This window comes from Ursus arctos, unplaced genomic scaffold (assembly GCF_023065955.2).
Source record: "Ursus arctos isolate Adak ecotype North America unplaced genomic scaffold, UrsArc2.0 scaffold_26, whole genome shotgun sequence".
In the NCBI taxonomy this organism is placed as follows: Eukaryota; Metazoa; Chordata; class Mammalia; order Carnivora; family Ursidae; genus Ursus; species Ursus arctos.
Genome location: NW_026622941.1, coordinates 36,186,729 through 36,210,324, shown reverse-complemented (window position 1 = coordinate 36,210,324; position 23,596 = coordinate 36,186,729). Strand labels below are relative to the sequence as shown.

Here is a 23,596-nt window from a genome sequence, read left to right as displayed (position 1 = left end):
TGGAAGCAGAAGAATGGGACTAGATTGGGGGAAGAGAGCATGAATTTTTTATACTTGTTTATTGCTTGAGTTATTGCAGGAAGCCTTCATTACTCTTACGAGTTGAATTATGTCCCCCTCAAATTCATATGTTGAAGTCCTAAACCCCCAGTACCTCAGAATGTGACCTTATTTGAAATTAGTTGCAGATGTAATTAGCTAAGCTAAAATGAGATCATACTGGAGTAGGTGTCCTTATGACTGGTGTCCTTATAAAAAAGGGAAATTTATATATATATATATATATGAAGATTTTATTTATTTATTTGAGAGAGAGTGGGAAGGAGCAGCAGGGAGGAGCAGAGGGAGAAAGCAGACTCCCCGCTGAGCAGGGAGACCCTTGCAGGACTTGATCCCAGGACCAGGAGATCATAACCCAAGCCAAAGGCAGATGCTTAACCGACTGAACCACTCAGGTGCCCCTATAAAGGGGAAATTTTGACAGAGAATCAAACAAGCATAGAGGGAAGACGAGGTGAAGACACAAGAAGATGGCCATCTATGACGAGGAGAGAGGCCTGGAGCAGCCACCGCCTTCCCCCACAACCCTTGGAAGGAGCCCACCTTGCTGTCAACACCTTGCTCTTAGACTTCCAGCCTCCAGAACTGTGAGACAACAAATTTCTGTGGTTTAAGCCTCCTGATTTGCAGTCCTTTGTGTTGGCAGCCCTAGCAAATGAATGTAATCACTGTTGACATTAAAAACCAATAAGGTATTTTTTAAAAAGGTAAAGAATAAGAACTGCATTTTGTAAGTTTATTCACTCCAGAAACATTTACTAAGTATCTATAATGTGCCAGGTATTCTATCTTAATTATTTTACTTAATTTTCCAGAAATGTCAGAGGATAAGAATTAGTGTTCCCATTTTACAGAAGTTCGGTGGCTTTTCCAATGTCACATAGTGAAGAAATTTTGGGGTAGGAGTCAGTACCTGCTTTTCTGTGCTGAATCCCACTGCTCAGTGCTTGATCTCCTCATTGTCCATTTCCAATCTTTAGTGAGCATTCAGGAAAAAGCTCCACTGTCTCCATTTCTAGAATGTTAACATGAGGCACAGAATAATGATGCCAGAATGACATTGCCCATAAAGTATGATACCAAAGTGGAACGATTTTATGGAATCTCTTTTTATTGTGTTGTATTGAAGGGAAAGACAGTGAACAATGGTTATAGCCTTTTCTTAGTTGTTCTCAACATTTCATGTTCATTTTTATCTTGCCAGTTGTCTAAGCTAGAGAGCTAAAAAATAGGAAGATGGAAGAAAGAAATATTTCAGAAGTCAAATGACTTAATCATAGATAGGTGGTTTGGCTCAGTGACATATTTCAGAGTTTCATCAGGGAGAAGTCAAATTGAAAATACCCATGACCTTGTGATACAGATGTTATATTTTCCAAATCTTTTAGTGTAGGGCAGGAGGTTTCTTTGCTGCTGTACTTGCAAAGGGCACTCTGATGACCTCTTCTATTAATTCTAGCCATGGCAATTATGCATGTTGGATGCTTATTATTTTATGCAACCATTTATGGATAAATGCTTATTCATCCAGCTGAATGAGCACTTTCTATCATCTTCTCTCAGGTCAATTTGTTGCACCTTCCTCTTTGCACCAGTAACACAGTTTTACATACAGAATATATAATGTATTCTTAGCAACATGTATTCTCTCGTATTATTTATGTGTGAGAATCTTTTGCCAGATTGTAAATTGGTTAGGGTTTGAGACTACTCAATCTCCATGTTCATTAGGATCTCAAAACCAGGCATATAAGTGATCAAGAGAGCAGAGAGGATTAGAAATACAGGGTGGGTTAGCAATGGGGTAGCAGGAAAGCACCTTCCCCATCTAGTCCTGAGACTATCTCATCATTCATCTTTCCCACAGGTACTATACCTCCAGTTAGCACGATTACAACTCTGTGGTTGGCAGACCATTTGCTTTTCCAAATGCCCGCTCCTCTTTGCATCCTTCTGTCTCCTCTCTCCCTGGCAAAATACAGTTAGTAGTAATAGTACCAGTACCATTACTAGTACTGGTAATAGCTAACACTTACATAGCATTTATTGTGACAGGCACTGTTATAAGGCTTTGTATACACTTAATGTCTTAGATAGGTACTGTAATTAGCCCCATTAAGTAGATGATAAAATTAAAGTGTAAAGAGATTAATTTGTTCCAAGTCAGATAGCTCATAAGTGGTAGAGCCATAATCCAACCCAGAGTCTATGCTCTAAACCACTATGTCTTCTTAACCAAGGAAATCACACCTGTAATTGATATTATGGTAGAGAAAGGAAACTGATAAAAGATTATGCATCTATATTTATATATCTATATTTATTTAACTGTTTTAAATTAAAATACAAGTTTCTCATTTAGTGGCCAAACTTCAGGGTAGGGCCAAGGCTTTTTCTTTGAGAATGAGTCTGCTGATGAAGTTTCTTAAAGTTGATCTTGCATTATTTTTGTCCTTTTTGCATGGTTCTGTAATTTCTAGTTTTAGTTTCATTAAAGAGAGAAATTTAAATGCACTTGCAAAGTAATGAGTGCAAAATCCATCTAGATGTCTACAGTTGTCTTGTAGCTATTTTTAGGTGTCTGACCTTCACAATGCAATAACTTCAATTTTTTGTTATAGTGATTAATTTATGGAGCCTTTCCAAAGCGTTTGTTTTTATAGACCAACAATTCTCTTTCTTTCCATGACGAAACAGAATTGGTTTACATAACATTTAATTTGAGTAATTACAATAATTAATACAACTGGCATAAACCCCGGGGAATCAACACCTCTGACTTGATAAGCACACAAGTCGTCAGTGAGAGGGAAAGTCTGGGGCACTCTGCAGGGCAGGTACTCTAGTCAGGAACCAGGAGCCATGGTTTCCAGGCAGTAGGTGTATAGAGGGGACGGAGTGTTGGTTAATCTGGTGTTAAGGGAAGGTAATTAAGCAAGTGCTAATGCATTCTGTGTCCTGGGAGGCCTCAGCTCTCCTCTCCACTGCAAGCCTTCTCTGGTCATGTCTCCACACAACACAGAGGTAACTGCTTCCTCTTCAGTGACTCTACAGTATGTTATGTTCCTATTACATTCTTATCAATTTTAAACGTGTTTTTTATCTTTTATTGTGATAAAATACACACAGCCTAACTTTACCATTTTTATCTGTAATTAATTACATTCACATTGTTATGCAACCATCACCACCATCCACCTCCAGAACTCATTTCATCCCGCAAAGCTGAAACTCTGTACCCATTAAACAATAACTCTCCATTTCCCCTTCCCCCCAGACCCTGGCAAGACTGTTTTACTTCTGTCCCTATGATTTTGAATATAATAGGTACCTCATATAAGTGGAATCATACAGTGTTAGTGTGTGTGTGTGTGTGTCTGTGTGTGTGTGTGTGTGTGTGTGTGTAATTGCCTCATTTCACTTAATGTAATGTCCTCCAGGGTCATCCATGATGTAGCATGTGCCAGGATTTCCTTCCTTTTTGAGGCTGAATGATATTCCATTGTACATACATATCACATTTTGTTTATCCATCCATCTCTCCAGGGACATTTGGGTTGCTTCCAAGTTTTAGCTATTGTGTGTAATGCTGCATTGAACATGGGTGTACAACTATCTCTTTAAGACCCTGCTCTCAATTCTTTTGGGTATTAAATGGGGTGTGTGTGTGTGTGTGTGTGTGTGTATGTGTGTGTGCGTGTTAATACGTAGCTCTTTCTCACTGGAATGTGAACTAAATTTCACATTTTTGGTGGATAGCACACTTCCTGGCACATAGTAATTTAATAAAGGCTTGTTAATAATACATACTCTTCTACAGATAACTGGAGGTTTTATCTAAGGAAGGTCTAGAGCCATGATAACTAACCATATGCAATTTGTACCTGGAGAATTACTCACATCTGAAGTCAAGTCAATTTGAGAACATGGCATAATTCTTGTCCTGAAACACTGTGAATCTATAACAAAGATCTCCTTTCCTCCTTTCTCCCTTTCCCCCCGTGTAATTGTATATAGAATTGTACAACATGTCTTCTCCCTAAAACTATGAGGTCTACCTCATTTTTTAAACTGTAGACTCCTATATATAAATTCTAGGTGGCAGAATTTTCCAAGAAAAGTGCAAATCAGTATTCATTCTTGATGTCTATTTATAAAAGAGTCTAAGTCTTTAGAATGAAACATGAAATCTCCTATTTTCACTTAGCGTTTGGTGCAGACGTTTTGGATAGCTCCTGAATGTTTACATCAGCTAACTGATCATCATTACTGCCATGAAAAGATTCAATTTCCAACAGCTTAGAAGACTGTATGAAGCTTCTGTGGGGAGAGCATACATTTTAAAGTTTAAAATAAAAAAAAAAAAGGAAAGAGGAATGCTTTGAAGCCATTGACACAGGCACACCAGAAACAATTTCATGAAGAAACATTTCAAAAGAAAAAAGGAACCAAACTCTGATGAGGTTGCTTGCTGTCAGGGACTGCTTCAGCTAAACTGCTGACCTACTGAAGTCTATGTTATTAGTGAAGTGTTATTAATAACCCTTTTAATGGGATGAGTTCTACATTTTTTTCCTTCACTGCCATTATAAAGAAAGTATATATTTTTGGCTTCAGTCATGATATATTAACTTTATTTTTACAATGATTTCCTTTATGTACTTTTTACTGGTATAATCTATGAGTGATGGTTTGAGAGAGAGACTAAGAGAATGGAAAAGAAAAAGACCCCCTCCCCCCCACCAAAAAAAAGAAAGAAAAAAGAAAAGAAAAAGCTCAGGTAATACAGTACCCTTCTATTTATGAGAATATTTATTTTGGGGAGCACCTGGGTGGCTCAGTTGGTTAAGCCTCTGCCTTCAGCTCAGGTCATGATCCCAGGGTCCTGGGATTGAGAGCCCCACATCAGGCCCTCTGCCCAGTGGGGAGCCTGCTTCTCCCTCTACCCTCTGCCATTTGTGCTCTCTCTCTTTCTCTCTCTCTCTTACTCTCTCTCAAATAAATAAAATCTTTTAAAAAAAGAATATTTATTTTTTGTTTGCATTTAGATTGCAGTTGTCTTGCTAATTGCTCTTCCATTGAGTTTTATTGGGCTAGGACAATATCCTTATCTTTCTCACCTTACATTTTATTACTTGGTAAATGATAGGATCATGTAGATATATTTGTAAGGGGGAAGGTCTGATTTTGGTAATGTGTTTATGATTCAAGCACACAAGCTAAAGGAGCCACAGCGAGTGAGAAAGGACTTGAGAAGACGCCCTCAAGTTCTCACTGCAGAAAACTGAAGGGGAAGGAAAATGTCCACGAGTCACCTTCATTTCTCCACTCCCAAACTAAAATTCTATCAGAAGATTCCCTTAGTTTTAATTGTAAACACACCGATCTGGAAAGCAGTAGTATTTTATGGTATTTGTCAGAAGTATCCCTGAGCACTAGTGAATTGGGTAATTGTCCTGCATTCCTTGTGTTACCTTCTTTCTAGCTGCTGGTCCTGTTTCCACTCCCCTGAACATGCACACACACTGGCCAGCAGTGACCTAGAGAGGAAAGAGGAAGGGAGTATTTATTTACAGGGCTCACATTTGAGTTGGGGACATACACAATAAAAAATTAATACACAGCAGATGTCAGGTAGGAATAAGTACTCTGAAGAAAATGAAATCCTGAAGAGGGCCTAGCGAACTAGAAGGGCACGTGTGTGTATAGTGGGCATTTATGTGTGTGTGCGTGTGTATGTCTGTTGGGAGTATCCAATGAGGTGGCGTTTGAATCAAAGCCTGAAAGAATCACAGGCATGAGCTTTGTAATACAACCCTCAGACTCAAGCAACAGGGCAGCTTCCCCAGGCTCTGCTTGTTAGAGAGACCCACATATCACAAACACACACACACAAATTTATCAAAGAACACATGAGTGCTTGTTACTCAGGGTCTGGCACTCAGTGCGCAGCACAACGAGTGACCCTAAATGTCTCTTCTTGTGAATAAAACTGCTCAGACCCCAGGGAAACTCTTGTCAAAAATCCCTTGTGCCATGACCTCAAAACAAAAGGCCACAGTGTCCAAATGCTGTTAAGGGTGGCTGAGCTGTGCTTCTGTTCATGTCAACCGCCCAGGAGTAACAGCGGTGCAAGGTGAAAGACATGGTAATTGACATGTCAGATTCTTCTCAGGAAAGAACAGATTCTTGCATAATGACAAATTATTTCCCATTAGTGCTAAATGTCCACTTCCTTCCTTCTCCTCACGGTCTGATTTGTAGTTTTGGAGATAGAAATTAATTCGACTTTTTACATTGAAATTAGAAGGACACTGCACACTAGAATTGTGGATCATTTTATATGTATAAAAATATTTACTACAATCTACGTACTTTTTCCAAAAAGAATACAAGAAATACAAGTTCATCTTTACTTAACCAATTTAATTAAAATTTTGATAGTCATTATGAAAATTATTAAAGTTAGTAATCTTTGATATTCTGTCTACTATATCATAGAATAACCACAGCTTTACACTAAAGAAAAATTGTCACCATAAAAGTCTATTTGTCAAGGCAAGGCAGTATAATATATTTTACTTGGCAGTTTGTTGTGTTATCATTGTAAACACAAGATACAGAATCTCTATTTTCACTTTTGCCCTGGGCCCTTGCAATGTGAGGGGCGGGTCTAGAACCCTGCCAAGATCTGAGGAAAGAAAATTCTGGGCTGAGGGAAGAGCAAATACAAAGGCTTTAATATGAAAATGAGAATGGCACTTGTGAGGATCAGCACACAGGCCAGTTGTAGCAAGAGGAAGGTAAGTAAGCCAAGGGTGAATAAGTAGGAAACAAATGAGAGGTAAGAAGGGAACAAACAATCTAGGTGTGCCATTGTATGAAATTTGGATTTTAGTCTAAGGGTTGTAGGAAGTCTTTTGAAAACTGAAAGCAGGAAACTGACACCACAGATACTAAAAAAAATAAAAAATAAAAAATAAATCTCTCAGCCTGCTGTGGAGGAACAAGTCTGGAATTAGGTGAAGAGCCAGTAATCTATCACAATAGTTCAGATAGGGAATGATGGGCATGAGCTAGGGAGATCGCAGGGGAGGTCACTGAAGTTGGGATTTATTTTGAAATTAGTCAACAGGACTTGCTGATAAATTGACTGTGGAATGAGAGAGAAAGGGAAGTCATGGGTGACTCCAAGGTTTTCAGATAATGCAACGGGGATGCTAAGGTGGGATGACTGGGGAGAAATTGAGTTTGGAGAAGAAAATCGAGACTATTGTCTTATATCAAATTTGAAACACTTCTTGGACATCCAAATGTAGATGTCTAGTAGGCAGTTAGATATCTGAGTTTAGAGTTCAAGAGAGAAATCAGGAATGCTGAAGTAAGTGTTGGGACCCAGGAGCTGAAGTTGTTGTTTAGCTTTGAAATGGATGTAATCATCTAGGAACTGGATGTAGATAGCGAAGAGGATGGAGTCCTTCAATATTTAAAAGTTGGGAAGACAAGAAGTCATCTCAGCTTAAATGTCACCCTTTGCAGGAAGCCTTCCCTGACCCTTCAAGGTAAGTTTTGCCCCTCGTTGGTCCCAGGGTATCCTGTAGCTTTCACATCTATCAGTAACCCTTATGATACAATGATGCAATCCCCTATTTCTCATTCCCCTCCAAACTGTGAGCTTGTAGAAGGGAAAAACTTTGTCTTGTATGCTTTTGTATTCTCAGCATTTTGTGTAGGGTTTGGCTTCTATTAGTATTCAATAAATATTCTTGAATAAATGAATTGTTTAACATTTGTAAGAAAATTTGGGGATATTTAATTTTTATAATTAAAGTCATCAAAAGTGTTCTTTTTAAATCAACATCAACTTCATTGTTTTTAAATAACATATCAGTAATTTTCCCAATTAAAGCGTCTCTATTTATCTATATATGCAAAATATTTTAAAAGTCTACCACCTCAGGTATCCATGTTCATGGATAGGAAGACTCAATATTGTCAAGGTGTTAGTTCTTCCCAACTTGATCTACAGATTCAATGTAATAGCAATCAAAATCCCAGCAAGTTATTTTGAGAATATTGACAAACTAATTTTAACTTTATACAGAGGCAAAAGACCCAGAATAGCAATACAATATTGAAGGAGAACAAAGTTGGAGGACTGATGTTACCTGACTTCAAGACTTACTATTAACCACAATAATCAAGATGTGTGGTATTGACAAAATAATGGACAAATAGCTCAATGGAACAGAATAAAAAACTCAGAAATAGACTCATATACAGATGTCAACTGATATTTAACAAAAACAATACAATGGAGAAAAAGTCTTTTCAAGAAATAATGCTAAAATAATTGGACATCCACTCACACACACAAAATGAATCTACACACAGACCTTCCACACTTCACAAAAATTAAATCAAAATTGATCATAGAATTAAATGCAAAGCACAACACAATGAAACTTCTAGAAGATAACATAGAAAATCTAGATAACCTTGGGCAAATTAATGGCTTTTTAGATACAACACCACAGGCACAGTCCATGAGAGAAACACTTAATAAGCTGGACTTCATTATAATTAAAATCTTCTGCTCTGTGAAAAACACTGTCCAGAGAATGAGAAGTCAATCCACAAACTGGGAGAAAATGTTTGCAAAAGGCATATCAGATAAAGGATTGTTATCCAAAATATACAAAGAACTCTTAAAACTCAACAATAAGAATACAGACAACCCAATTTAAAAAATGGGCAAAAGACCTGAATGAATAGACCACCAAAGAAGATACAAAGATGGCAAATAAGCATATGAAAAGATGCTCAACATCATATGTCATTAGAGAAAATGCAAATTAAAATAACAATGAGGTAATGCTACATATCTATTAGAATGGCTAAAGTCTGAAACACTGACGACAATAAATGCTGGGGAGGATGTGGAGCAACAGGAGCTCTCATTCATTGCTGGCAGGAATGCAAAATAATACAGCCACTTTGGAAGACAGTTTGGCAGCTTCCTACAAAACTAAAAATACTCTTACCATCTGATCCAGAAATTGCGTTCCTTGTTATTTACTCAAAGGAACTGAAAGCTTATGTCCACACAAAAATGTGCACATGGATGTTTATAGCAGCTTTATTCATAATTGCCAAAACTTGGAAGCAACCAAGATGTCCTTCAGTAGGTGAATGGATAAATAAAATGTAGTAGAGCCAGACAATAGAATATCATTAAATGCTAAAAAGGAATGAACATCAAGCTATGAAAAGACATGGAGGAATCTCAAATGTACATTACTAAGTGAAAGAAGCCAATGTGAAAAGCCTACAGAGTGTATGATTCTAACTATATGACATTCTGGAAAATGCAAACTGTCGAGACAGTAAAAAGATCAGTGGTTTCCAGGGATTAACAGGGAGGGAGGGAGGGATACGCAGAACATAGATTTTAAGGGTAGTGAAACTATTTTGCATGATACTCTAATAGTGGATACATGTCATTACACACTTGTTAAAACACATAAAATGTACACCAAAAGTAAATCCTAATGTAAACTATGGACTTTGGGAGATGAGGATGTATCAATGTAGGTTCATCAGTTGTAATGAGTGTATGACTCTGGTGTGGGAGATTGATACTCGGAGAGGCTGTGTGTCGGGGGAAGAAGAGGATATATGAGAGCTCTCTGTACTTTCTGCTCAATTTTGCTGTGAATCTAAAGTTACTCTTAAAAAATAATCTATTTCAAAAAAAATCATCATTTAGGTATCACTGTCCTTCACTTCCTAATGTTCACGGTCTTAAAAATAATTGTTTCCAATTTGTGGATGTATATGTATGGTGGGAAGGTGATTCTTGTCTGCTTGACTCCTTCTTCCTGGAAGTGGAAGTACCTCTTTTCCAACATTTGTGTTGGACTCACTGATAAAATTACATCAGAAGAAATGAATTCTACACTAATTTTTTGTGTAAAAATTATACTTTATATGTTTAAATTCCTTTAATTACTGCTAATCTTAGGGAAACCTTTAGAAACAGGTCACTAGGAGGCATAACTAAGCTTCATGCCCACTTTTGAAGAAGGCAGTCATCAGTATCACCCCACTCTCTCAGGTGGGACCTTCTTAATACCCATGTCCAATGCCTTGGGACCACCTAAGTCTCCAGAATTCCCCCCACATCCTATTTTACTCGTCTTTACTCTCCTTTGGTTCAGACAATCTGCTCTGGACTATAGCCTGCCCTTGGCTAATACAAACCACAGAGAGAATGGATATTACTGGGTAAGTGCACTGTGTCTGCATTTTAATGAACCACCTGTAAATAATGTTCCAATACACAATAAAGACTCCAATGACAGAAATTCTAGGTGTCTGTCAGGTTGGTGGAAGTGATATTTTTGGGTGGGTCAGAGTTTTGATGTTCCTCTGTCACACACATCTGGTGGCCTCCTAGTCTCCCTTTTTTTAGGGTCAACCTCATCAACAGGTAAGTGCTTTTGGCTTTTCTTTTATTAATAAAAATTAATCGGTTTCCACTTTTGAATTTCTCTGTATTTTCTTTAAAAAGAGTAACAAGTAAAAGTAAAATGGTCATGTCATTCTTTCCATCCCTGTTAGTCCTAAGCAAACAAAGAGAAATGACAAGTTAAGCATGGAATTTAAAGAATCCAGAAGCATTTTTTTGTTTGTTTCTAAATGTCCTTGCTTTATGTACTGAAGCACTGAAACTAGTTTTTCTGAAACCTTGAGGTTTTTCATCTCTTTGAACCTGGTCTCATTTACAAATATGAAAGTGACTTTCTAGTAACCTCTGACAATTGGTGGATAGGGCAGACTCCTGGAAATCAAGTTATTAATGCAAAATGAAATGGAGGGTTAGCAGAGAGTAAGCTGTTGAAAGTTCATGACAGCATATGTTAGCTAACTAATTTGACAGTGTACTGCCTGAATTTCCTGAACAAATGCAATTTTCCACTTTTGTGATAATCAGGTGATGGAAACAAAGAAGCAATGGTAAGTAACGACCAAAGTTTCTTTTATATATATGCATGAGGTGTGGAGTGTGTGGACAATACTGTGGCTTTGTCTTTGGTGTTGGGAATAGAAACATAAAACAGCAGAGGTAGAAATACAGTCCTTGTCCTCAAATAATTTACAACCTACTTGAGTCGATTCCAGGAAATAAAAACCCAAAGGTGAACAAGCACACGAAACCTGCAGATCTTCCCATTCTCACCCATGTGAGAAAGTGATGATGTGTTCATCATCAAACAAAACCACAGAGGGCAGTGCTCTCAGATCCCAAGTCCATGGCTAACATTGCATCATCTGAACTGAATTCACTGTAACAACAGACCAGGCTTATTGGGATGAGCCAACAAGTACACAGACGAAGGAATCTGGTGAAAGGGTCCTGTATTTATACATGTGGTTCTGCTTCATGACATCATACTCGGTGTGGTGAGGTTTCACGCATTTCAGAGCAAGGGACATCTGTCTTATCCTAAAGAAACCAGGCCACTCAAGGAGAAAAATCGATTACATTTAGAAAAAAGGCACACTTAAGTATATGAACTATATCATCAACATAGAGGGCTGTGCATTTCTGTTACATGAATAGTAGATGCTGAGAGTATCCTGATTATTTCTATGGACAAGAGATTTTTAATATCTAAAAATAACTATAGGTAGTCACTGTTGTGGCATAACTTTCTATTCTAATCTATTATTTGAAAAGCAGATTTGTCTATTGGAGCTTAAAGATGTGTGTTACAGGGTTATTTCATACATGGCAGATTTTCAAAGTCCTGCAATGATGACATTGATATAGTGCCACTACTCTGTTATAACCTTTGTACATTATTTAAGTGTAACAAATACTTCATTCATTGCTTGCCCTAAACTTTGCATTTGGTGACATTCTTGCTGCTGTGTTAATATCAGGTCTATTAAGCTGGACCTCATGGTCCATTACCCTTTCTTTAGATTTGACCCCATGAAGTTTAGGGGTCTTGAGCCCAGTGTGAAAAAGCAAAGGGTTTCACTCTCACCCAAGGAGCTCATTAGGACTTTATAGAAACACAATAAATACTCACACAGTACTAACATTTGCACTGAGGGATGCTCACCAGACACACAGCCTGGTGTCAGAAGGTGTCCATTGTTCCCTTTATCCAGGCCTGCACCCTGATTTAGCCGGCTAACTAAAGAGGGTGCTCATTTGTAATCTGGCATCTTTTTCTTTGTAGGAAAGATTCACTTACTGGTATTCTGGCTTACTGGTATTTTTTTTTCTTTCTATGTCTTGACCCATTTCTTAATGTTTCCACCTAAAATCTGGGTTGTGTAATTTAAATCAGTTTCCACAGTTCATGAAACAATTCCAATGGGAAGTGCTGACAGCAGTATCTGGACAGCAGGCCCTTATTCTTTCATAAACTACACTATAATTCCCTAATCCTATTTGCCTTATTAAATACAGTTTTATAATGCAGGTAAATATTATTAGATTGGCTTAGGGGCACCCACCAACACTCCCACTTCATCTTTATTTTAAAGTCTAGGGTGCATTAACTCTATGATATACCTTCTCATATTTAAAATTTTATAGTAAAGAGTTATGTCATTACATAGACCAAAATTTGATTATATCATATTACCATGCCCAATCACCACCACAAGCAGGTTTCCCTTTGTAAAGCAGATTTTAGTCTGAGAGTGTCATGAAACATTTTCTTCCAGGGGCTTGTAGGCAGCATGAAATGGGATAATGGGATTTCTATCCAGAAGTAGAAGCAGTTTGTTACTGTGAAGTCCTTTTCCCTAGGGATGGCTTTTCTGAGGTACGGTTGGAGATTCTAACTCTACTATTCAAATTAATCAGATTTTCTTGGGCAGAATGCCTCTGGAACCCCCTACAAAGACTCTTTTCCTTTTCGTACTCTGCAAATTACTTAATGAAAACAGTGGATTACACAAAACAAAAGGGTTTTTCCGCTTATGTCGATCAAGCATTGATGGTTTGTTTCTAAAACAAAAAAATGAAGGGACAATTTTGTTTTACAAAGTCTGGATGAATCACCTCACTGCATAATTTTCAAAAAAAAAAAAAATTATTGGCCACTTGGGAAAATATTGGCAACTCAATAATTTCTAATTTGAGACCATGTGATAAGACTCAAATATAAGCCAAATGTACCACTTTTTTTTTTTTTAACTAACCAGCTACTCTTTAAAGAGAAAAGTGATTTAGAATATAGGGCATGCTTTGCTTTGGCAAATGCCAAGAACATTCACTTATCTTTTACTACGTTAGGAACTCTGCTATTCAGATAATAGACACAAAATTGGGTAAGACAATGCTAGGAGTAAACAGCTTGGTGGAGCAGACTCAACCAACCACCATTCAACATAGCAACACGTACCATTAATGGAGACTGGAACAGAGGAGGGGAGTGTAAGGGGACAGAAAAAGAGAGGAAAAACAAACTTTGAAAGAGGAGAATTTTCCTAGGTAGTTAGTGGGGGAAAGGCAGTCTATGCAGATTGCACAGCATAAGGAAAGACACACAGGTGTGAAAATTCCTGGTGTATTTAGGGAGCAACTCTAACTGCACACCTGAGGCAGGAAGCTGGGAGTTGGGGAAGTGATGAGGAATGTGTTTGGAAAGGTCAAGAAGTGCTAGCATGTGAAGGGGCCTGGATATCCTGCTAAGAAGGAATTAGATACTTCTCTTGGTGACACTGAAGGATTTCAAGGATCCATTGAAGGAAGTGGAAGAAACCACTAATATAGTCAGATCATTGCTCTAGGAAAATAATTGATGGCAAGGTGGAGGATAATCAGGAAAGGGAGTAATTTGTTCGCAGAGAATGATAGAGGCTATTACAAGAATCCGTGAAGGCAATCCGTAAAGGCCTAAACTAGGGAAGTGCAAAAGGATAAGAAATGATATATTTAGGAGACATTTATGAAGTAGAATTAATATAACTTAATGACCACCTGCATATGGAGATGAGCAGTAATAAGAGAGAGAGATAAGGGTAAAGTCTCCAGACTGGGTGATTGTAAATTGTAATTCCTAAGAGCAGTTCATGGAGAACATGGTAAGCTTGGTTTTGGACAAGCTGAGTCTGCGACACTAACTGGGGAAGCACTTTAGGTTATTGGAAATATGAATCCAGAACTCCGGGAACATGGCAGGTAGAGTTTGGGAATAATCTTACCAGAAGTGAGAGGAGAAGCCATAGGAGTTGATGAAACCATTCATGGAGAGAGAAAGAGGGGAAGCAGAAAGATTTCCTGTTGCATATCACCTCCAAGTGACAGTGAGCTTTCCGAGATGAGCTGTTGAGAAAGAATTTAAGGCCCCTTTCAGGCACGGTGGGAAAGAGCACCATGAACGGTGATTAGTATCCACCACTGGCTCCAGGGACGGAAGTGGTTGCATCTATGCCAGATGTTGGCCATTCCCAGTAAGAGAAGGAAGGGACTCAAGAACAAAGCCCTGGAGAACACCAGTCCTTCAGGGATGGCGGCAAAGTTTGTGCAGGTAAAAGAGAAGAACAGAGGAGGAAAACGAGCCAGTGTGTAGTACTGTAGTACTTAGTTCAGTATCTCAGACATCATAGTCAAAAGTATTTGTTGAAGAGATGGATAAGTTAATGAAATCAATAATAAAATCAAATGCTGACAACCACACTGCAATTGGAGCTATATGAAAGGCCAGCAGCGTGATTATTATCACAACGATAACAACAATATTCCCAGGTGCTTTGAGTTAGGACATGAACGCTTTGGTTATTTTCTCCATCAGAGAGTGCTATTTCCCCACTTTTCACATAAATATGGCAATTAGTCTAGTGTTTGATCATTTGGGGTAATACTACAGAAAAAAAATTCTTAAAATAGTAACAGGATAAAAATTCATATGACTTGGTGTAGGAAGTTAAATTGAGAAATTAAGTGTAGAAAAATAATGGTCAAAGGAAAAAAAAATGAAAGTGAAGGAAGGGTACTCTTCGGGACGTATCCAGAGAGAATAGAGCTAAATTCTCCCTTTTACACCCTAAAAGACAAATTCTTTTAAGAACAAAAGGAGAGAAGAGATGACCCATCTACCCAGATAATGCAGAGAATCAAATACTTCCAATCCGCAGGGAGCATGTAATCACCACTACCCTGTTATTCAGGCATTTTGTACCTGAAGAGACTTTTTTGCTTCTGAAATTGGAGTCTAAAAAAAGTAACTATTCATCCATTAAATACTTTCTTCTGAACATCACACCTGTGTATGACACTGCTCAACCTGTCATGGGTGTTGGCAGAATAAATGAAAGGATGGGGAGGACTTAGAAACAAGTGAAATGTAGTTGCTACCACAAGGAGACAAAGTTTTGGGACTATATTATGTCTCTCTGTTGGCAGCAGGGAATGGGGAACAGGTGCCAACACAATATAAATAAGTAGAATATTCAGCAGTTATGATACATATGGGGAGATAAAGTCCAAAGAAGGAAGAAATCACATCTCCCTTCTTTGGAAGGAAGGAATCAGAATCAGCAAAACCTCTTTGGAAGGCTCTCCAAAACTTTCCAAAGAAGCACAAGACTGGCAAAGCCTCTTTGAAGAAGGCAGTGTTTGCACTGAACCCTAAGGAAACCCTAAAGGAAAAAAACACATAAAATTCTCATCAGTGGATAGTAGGAGGCAAGGTAAGGCAGGTAACTTGAGCAAGGGCAAAGGAAGAAAAATCTGGCAAATTCCGGAAGAGGGAATGAACCAACTGAGCCATAGAAGACATTTGAGGACTCTGGAGTCTCTGATTCAACTCTTCAGCTCCCCATCTGACTTCCCAACACCCCTTCTGTGTCTCCTTTGGCTTTGAGTCAGGCACTGGTTGCTTGGGATCCTGCCAAAGGAAGAAGTGTGAAGGTGCCCCCATGTCGCTTCTATCTCTCACGCTTCATAATGCTCTGAGATGATGCCAACACAAGGTTTTGCAAGCCAGCTTCTCCCAGCTGTTGGAAGAAGAATTTACTGATGTAAGTCTGAAAACTTCAGAGGACCTAAAACAAAAGAACATTCTCTAAAAATGGGAAGGCAGGATTCAGTTCTCTTACATGGGCGGTGAGGAGGTGCTAGAGAGGGACTCCAATAGTTCTGAACTTTTGTAGCTTTAAGGGTTGGAAAATATGACTTATCTTTGGATAAGGGTCTCGCTTTTTTCTTGGAAACACAGTTTTCTCAATGGTAAGCTTTTTAATCATGCAGGTGTGATGTGCCCTACTTATTGTTCTGGGGCAGCCCTGAATTGGTCATCTAAACTCAACTGTTTCTAACAGTGGCAGAGTAGCCCTGCTGTGATTACGTGCTGGACTTCTGACTTTCATTTCCCAGAATTTAGCATAAGCTTCTTGATGGTAAACTCTATATTTTATACTTCTTTATATCTGCCACATTTTATTTTATTTTATTTTGTTAAAAACATTATTTTGTCTTGATTGAATATTGCCTGGCCCTCTACTTTACTCAGTTATTTAAACATATGACACAGAGAGAGGAGGCTCTGAGAAAGATTTTCATTATCCCTTGGGGCTTTGAATAGTTTAACTCACACTTATTTTTTTAAAGTATAATATCAATACATACTTCACAATAGCAAACGGTGGAAACAACCCAAATGTCCATCAAGAGATAAATGGATAAACAAGATGTAGTATAAACACATAATAGAGTATTATCCAGCCACAAAACCCAACGGCACTCTGATAAATGCTACAACATGGATGAACCTTAAAAACATCAACTGAAAGATCCCAAACACAAAAGGCCACATCTTGTGCAATTCCATTTACATGAAATACCCAGAATGGGCAAATCTATGGAGACAAAAAGCAGATTAGTGATTGTCAGGCACTGGGGGAGAGTGGGAAAAAGGAGTGATTGCCTAATATGTATAGAGTTCTCCCTTTGAGGTGACGAAGAAATTCCAGAACTAGATGGTAGTGATGGTTGCACAGCACTGTGAATGAACTTAATACCACTGCCTGGTACACTTTAATATGGTAAATTTATGTTAGGTGTATTTTGCTACAATAAAAAAAATAAATTAAAAAAATTTAGGGGTGCCTGGGTGGCTCAGTCATTGAGCGTCTGCCTTTGGCTCAGGGCGTGGTCCCGGCATTCTGGGATCGAGCCCCACATCGGGCTCCTCCACTGGGAGCCTGCTTCTTCCTCTCCCACTCCCCCTGCTTGTGTTCCCTCTCTCGCTGGCTATCTCTCTCTCTGTCGAATGAATAAATAAAACCTTAAGAAACCTTAGAAAGTTTATCCCCCCACCAAATTAAATTCCTTGACAAGGGTGCCAAATAAAACATTATATATATATATATATACTAAAAAATTATTCATTGTTTATCTGAAATTCCAATTTAACTAGATGCTTATATTTTTATGCTAAATCTGGCAGCACTACTGAGAGTAGAAATTTTGTTTTTGTCATTGCTTTATCCTAAGCACTTAGTGTCTGGAACATGGTAGATACATCCTCAATAAATATGTTACATGAATATAAATTTGAAAAGACATATAAAAATAAAAACTACACTCTAGAAAGAAGAAACGAAAATCATTCATAGATCCACCAACCAAGAAAAATAACTCAGAATTTTTGGCTACTCCTACTTAGACCTTCTATGTATTTCGTTTCTTGGTTCTTCTTACTGTAGGCCAACTGCATATCCTACTTTTTTCGGTGATGACTTTAAAAACAGAAGCATCGATCCTGCTACCAAGCTCTCCTAATAAACACAGATTGTAAAAACTGAATGATGATGTATTGTGTAGCTATATCATAGTTTATTTACCTATTTTCATATCATAAAATAATCTGTTAATATTTTTTTAATGCTTTAGACAGTGTGTCAGTAAACATACTGGTCTCAAAATCTTTGCTTTTGATTTTCCTAAGATAAATTAATAGAAGAAGAGTTACTAAATGGAAGGAAATATACATCTTACAGCTGTCAATCTGTATGGAAATACTGATTTCCAAAGGATCAGGTTAACATACGCTTCTACCTGCGATAAATTCAACTGCTCATTTCACTGCTCTGGCCAGTACCTTTACGACAGCCTAAAATCTTTGCTAATTTGATAGAGGAACGAGAATATCTTGTTTCAACTTATGACTTTTTTAAAAAGTAAGAACTGAACATTTTCCCACACATTTGCTAATCAATCATTTCTTTTGTGACTAGCCTCTGCTGATTTAGTTAGTGGCAAGTCTTATTGTTCCCATTAATTCTAAACCAGAGATATAAATCCTTTGCCTGCCATCCTTTATATTATTTTTGGTCTGCTGTTAAATTTTAGTCATTCCTTTTGTGATGAGGGCTGTATTAAAAGACAAGAGTGCTGGTTTATTTGTTACTATCTCTCGTGATTTCCTGTTGGTCTGAAATGCTGGCAGGGTCAGCATCACCTCAGGGTCTCAGTGTCTGAGAGTAGACAAGAGAAGAAAATGGAAAGAAAAAGCAAGAGCCTTTGGTCCTGGAGAACATCATTATCGAGCTGGCTTCACTTCTTCTGTTGTAGGGTCCTGTTTGTTTGGTCAGCCACAGCCTGACAGCTCCACCTCTTTCAGTGTGTGTTCAGCCTTACCCCCAGGTCAAACTTTTCCCAATTTTTTGCTTTTTTTTTTTTTTCCCAGAAAATTTACTTTGTTGGTAAGATGATGGTCACTTTTACACCCATTCAGTGGTTTTGGGTACTGTCAACAAATATTCATGACACTTATACAATGAAAAGTTTAGCCTTGGAGTATTCATTTTAAGGTGAACATGAACCAAGAACATCTTGCACCTTAAGTTCACAACTATCTGTTAGGACATGAAAAATAATGCACTAACAACAACTCAACTCAAATGGACTGACTGTCCTGTGACAATAGACCAGCACACGACACGATTGTTGGTGCAGAGAAAGAAAATATTAGAACTTCTGCTTATATTTATTGTAGATCACCTTGTAAAGTTTTTTATTATTTATCCACTTTATAATGTATATATTTTAGTAAATAAATAAACATAAATTGGAGGAATGTACTGATTTTTTTTTTTAATGACAGGGATGTACAAAAATGCCTTGGGAATGACTGTAAGGGGTAACTAGGAAGTATAACCATTAGTGAAAGGGGCATCAAAGAAAAGACTAAAAATGAAGAGAAACACTGAGTAAGGTTTCATTCATATGTATTAGCTCCCCATCACAGAGCTGAATGGCATCCAAAAGTTATTTTTTATAAAATGGGTTTTCACTTCTTTTGAGAGTATTTGAATGAAATCTGATTGCACTAAGGAAATGTACTCAGGCAGGAGGTCCAAACTCTGCCAATGGTAAACTAGCAGTAATATTAGAGTAAAAAAAAAAAAAAAAAAAAAAAAAAATCCCAAAACACAACAACACAAAAAACTTTATGAGCCCAAATGGAATGATGTTCTTTTAAATCAGTTAAACTAAGTTTTATTTCTAAGAGATGTCCTGCTTAGCAATTGAGGCAGACAGATAAAGGCACCATTGGGGTTTGTGGGATAGGAGTTTCTGATATATGCTATAGTACATTCCATTTTTTGAGTTACATTTTTTTTAGTATGCTTTACTACAACTCTAAATTTGCTTTGTCATAATTTTAACATTAGCATATAACCAGGTTTTCTAGCATCTCCACTCTCTACTCTTCCGAGTGTGCCTTAATCAGGCAAAAACTAGGGAAATGGTAGATGTGACTGCTTGCAGTCGACAGCTTTTGTAGTGTTTGCCCAGCTTGCAATGACCCCTTTTCTTCCCTCCCATCCTACTGAGGCTGGGCCCCTGGCAGCCATTTTGAGAAACAGAACTCCACCCTTCAAGGACAACTTTTATTATATTTACGGTACTGACCACAATGTGGTGGGTCAAGTCTCCATGATGATTTGGGAGTAGAGGAAACTGATGGCAGAAGAGAAAAAGGAATGAAAAACAGAGAAGGTGAGTGGAGAGGCAGGATTATGAATTTTCTGGAGATTCCTATTTTCAGTACCCACTAGCGTCCTTCCTTGAAGTCTGAGAATTCTCTTGAATTGCTCTGTATTCCCATGAATCATTCTGTCCTTGTGATACATTTCTCTTTTTGTTTTTTAAAAGCTATCTATAATTGGTTTCAGATAGCAGGAACCAGAGTGCTAACACACCCATCACATGTTGGCCTTCACAACTTAAGCGTGTGGAACGATATGCTGTCACTCTCCTATCAGAAGGCATTCTGAATACCCAAGCACAGCTCTGTTCTGCTTAATTCAGCAGGCGCATTTTCCCCACAGGTTCCGTCACATTTGTTAATAGTTTGTGTGACTGACCAAATGCAGTTGCTAAAGTGGCCAAGGTCATTGGCTTGATCCTCCTGACAGTTACTTTTTCAATATGTTGCATGGCCAGAAATGTATTCTCTGCAATTAATCAATTGTGTTACTTTAAATGTGTCTGTGGTTCTGTGGGAGTATTTTTCCAGTGTAAGCCATGGACTCCTGGGAGCTTTTGTCTGCAGAAGCAGAGGAATATGAGGAGGCCAGGCTTGAAGACTGTAATGGGTGTCTTTTTTAACAGCCTCAGCCTCAGAGGAGGCAGTAAGAGTACCCTTCTGAGGAGCTATAAAGCTCCTTATGGGCAAATAGGAGCTCAACTTGTCATTTGAATAAATAGAAAATTACTTTGTAGTCAAAATGGTGAGGTCTCAACGTACTAGTTACGTTTCCTAAAGTAAGAGACTCTGCTTAACTCATCAGCAGACAGCTGCTCACATAATTTGATTTGAAGGATATTGCAAGGTTTCTCTTTCCAAAAAATAATTCCCTCACAGAGTACATCACCCACTCCTACAGGAAATTCCAACCTTCTTTGATCAGACAACTTAGGGAGAGCCAGGAATTGTCCCCAGAAGGTTAAACTGCAGATGTTATCTAGGAGCAAAGGAGAATCCTGGGGGTTCTATTGATCTCCTCCCATTGTACAATGGCAAGCATTGGTTTATTATTAGACCAACAAACTGTTCCCTAGGAAACCAGGAAAGTGGTGGGGGTGAGAAGTAAGTGCAGGTGAAGGGTAAAGTTAGAGGATATTATCAAATAACCTGGGGTATACATGGATTCTCAGAGCTGAACTGGAAGGTTGGCATAAGAAGAGCCGACCCAATGACCCCATTGTGGTTGGGATACTAGAGAGATTATAAAAGAGACCAAGGGCAGTGTGAAGAAATGTCCTGGATGATGATACAAAAACAGAATGCCTCAGGAACCTCAAAGGTTTACCTTATCATCCTGTTGATCAGAACAACTAGCTATTTGAAGAATTTGTATTAATACCTAGAACTATTCTCCTGAGTTCCTCAAATATCCACTATATTTGTGAGACAGTAAGGATCAATTATAAATGACTACTTTTGTTCTTCTGCCCTTCAAAAAAAAAAAAAAAAGTATTACCTTTCCCTCACGTGAAGAGGATCCATGGTGGTTATGTACAATCACCACAACAGAATTGGATGTGGACAGATATACACCCACACTAATTCATTGTTGCCCTGAAGTTAACTCTGATAGTGGTGAAACTGGCATGTCTTTGGACTAAGTTTGCCAGATTTAGCAAATAAAAATATGGGGCATCCGGTTGAATTTGAATTTCAAAGTCTAATTCAAATTTAACTATGTGTTCTATATTTTATCTGGCAACTCTACTTTGGAACTAATGGGGAGTGTCTTTTTCATAGATGTACTTGTCATATTTATATAGAAAGCAACTAAAACTGGTAATTAAATATTCATTTTAACTCATGAAACAATTACTGGGCAGGCATTCTGTTTTGTGAACTATTGTGCTAGGCTGTGGGGAAATCAAACATGATTAAAATATCGTCACTGTTTCTTCCATGCTTATAATCTAAAGGGGAAAGCATTAGTGTAAATAACCATCAATAATACAAGGCAAAAGGAAATGTGCCAAATAGATTGTGTATTAAGATGACAGAGGAAGGAGTGATTAAGTTTGATGGAAAGAATCTGCATAGAACTTTGAAGAATATGCAGCATCTCTGTCAACAGAGAAGGGAGAAATGGTGTTCCAGGCTCAGGGAACTGTAAACAAGAGCAAAAGCTTGCAGGGAGGAATACTCAAGGTCCATGTTTGAGAAGTGTTGAGTAGACTAGTACCATGAGCACAGAATGTGCAGAGAAATGAGGTGGAGTTGATGCTGAAAATGCTAGGTTAGGGCTGGATGGAGGTCTTGGATGTTATGCTAATTGTTAAGATTTACTTTCATGAGCAAAGGTACAGAGGTAGAGGAAGAGCCTGAAAGTGTTTTGTTTTTCTTGGCGGGGAGGTTGGTTTTTCTGTGTTTTTTTTTTTTTTGTTGTTGTTGTTGTTTGGTTTTTTTTGAGCCCAAATTGTTCTGAGATGGGAAGAGCATAAATCCATCTGTAGCAATGTAATGGGTGAGGCAAGAGTTCAGAGGCAGGGAGTTTTAGCTTAGCAGGATGATTGCAATTATGGGTAAATAGGGAATTATACCCATGATTTTAGGAAAAATTAATCACTTTCTATTTAATGTACTGAAAAGCCTACTTTCTGGTTTTGAAGCGGAATAAGAGTCCCTTCAGTGCCCGTTCTGCTGTTAATCTTGGCCTCTGATGTCCTCTTTGGCCCAGACTTGCACTTCCCTCTCCATACCTGGCAGTTCTGTATCCCCCTGCGTATCCAAGTGGTACGTAGGACAGTTCTTGGGATATCAAATATTCCTAAACTTCTCTGGACTGAAAACTTGGACTCACCACTCTGTTCCTAAAGTAAAGGGAAGTGCTTATGCTGGTTATAGGGATTGGGAGAAGCATGAATAAATTACTTACCAAGAACTTCTTCCCTCCACAGATTTGTAATTTCTTGTTCTTTATGGAAAGGATAATTTTATTTTTACTATTAAGCATGTATCTTCATTTACATGCTTAATGCTCTTAGTTTGAGTTTCTTTACTGACCACTCTATTTGTATCTGTAATAAGAAATAAAACAAATCAATACCCATAGTGGTAACTAAAAGTCATTAACTATTATTAAATACTTCAGATTTTCAAGTCACTATATTAATTTATATGAATTATCTCATTTAATCTTCCCACTATCCTATGAAAGGATCCATGATGTTATTAAGAGATAATTCATATAGGAAGAACAATGAAAAAATCATGAGAATTATTAAAATTCTAAAAGTTATCTCAAAGACATGCAAATTATTTTTAAAAGATGCCATTTTTACTTATTAATTTGGTACATATTAAGAAGAAATAACTCCAAGTGCTGGTTTCAATATAGTTTCACGTACTACTAGGATGAAAATTGGTAAGACTTTTCTGGAAGGCCATTTTTCAATAAGTGAAATTTTCATGCCCATGATCTAGAAATTATATGTGAGGAAATTTGTGCCAGATAAATAATTAGAAAGGTATAA

General features: G+C 37.9%; 1 long non-coding RNA gene across 1 annotated transcript; it reads right to left on the bottom strand.

Annotated features, from left to right (window-relative positions):
- Positions 1-979: 979 nt before the first annotated feature.
- On the bottom strand, positions 980-23,076 carry LOC130544865 (uncharacterized). The gene is made up of 3 exons (XR_008961545.1): positions 22,999-23,076; positions 5,535-5,600; positions 980-1,075 (listed from the first exon to the last, which is right to left on the bottom strand). It is a non-coding gene; the product is annotated as an uncharacterized LOC130544865 (long non-coding RNA).
- Between the last annotated feature and the right edge of the window lie 520 nt (positions 23,077-23,596).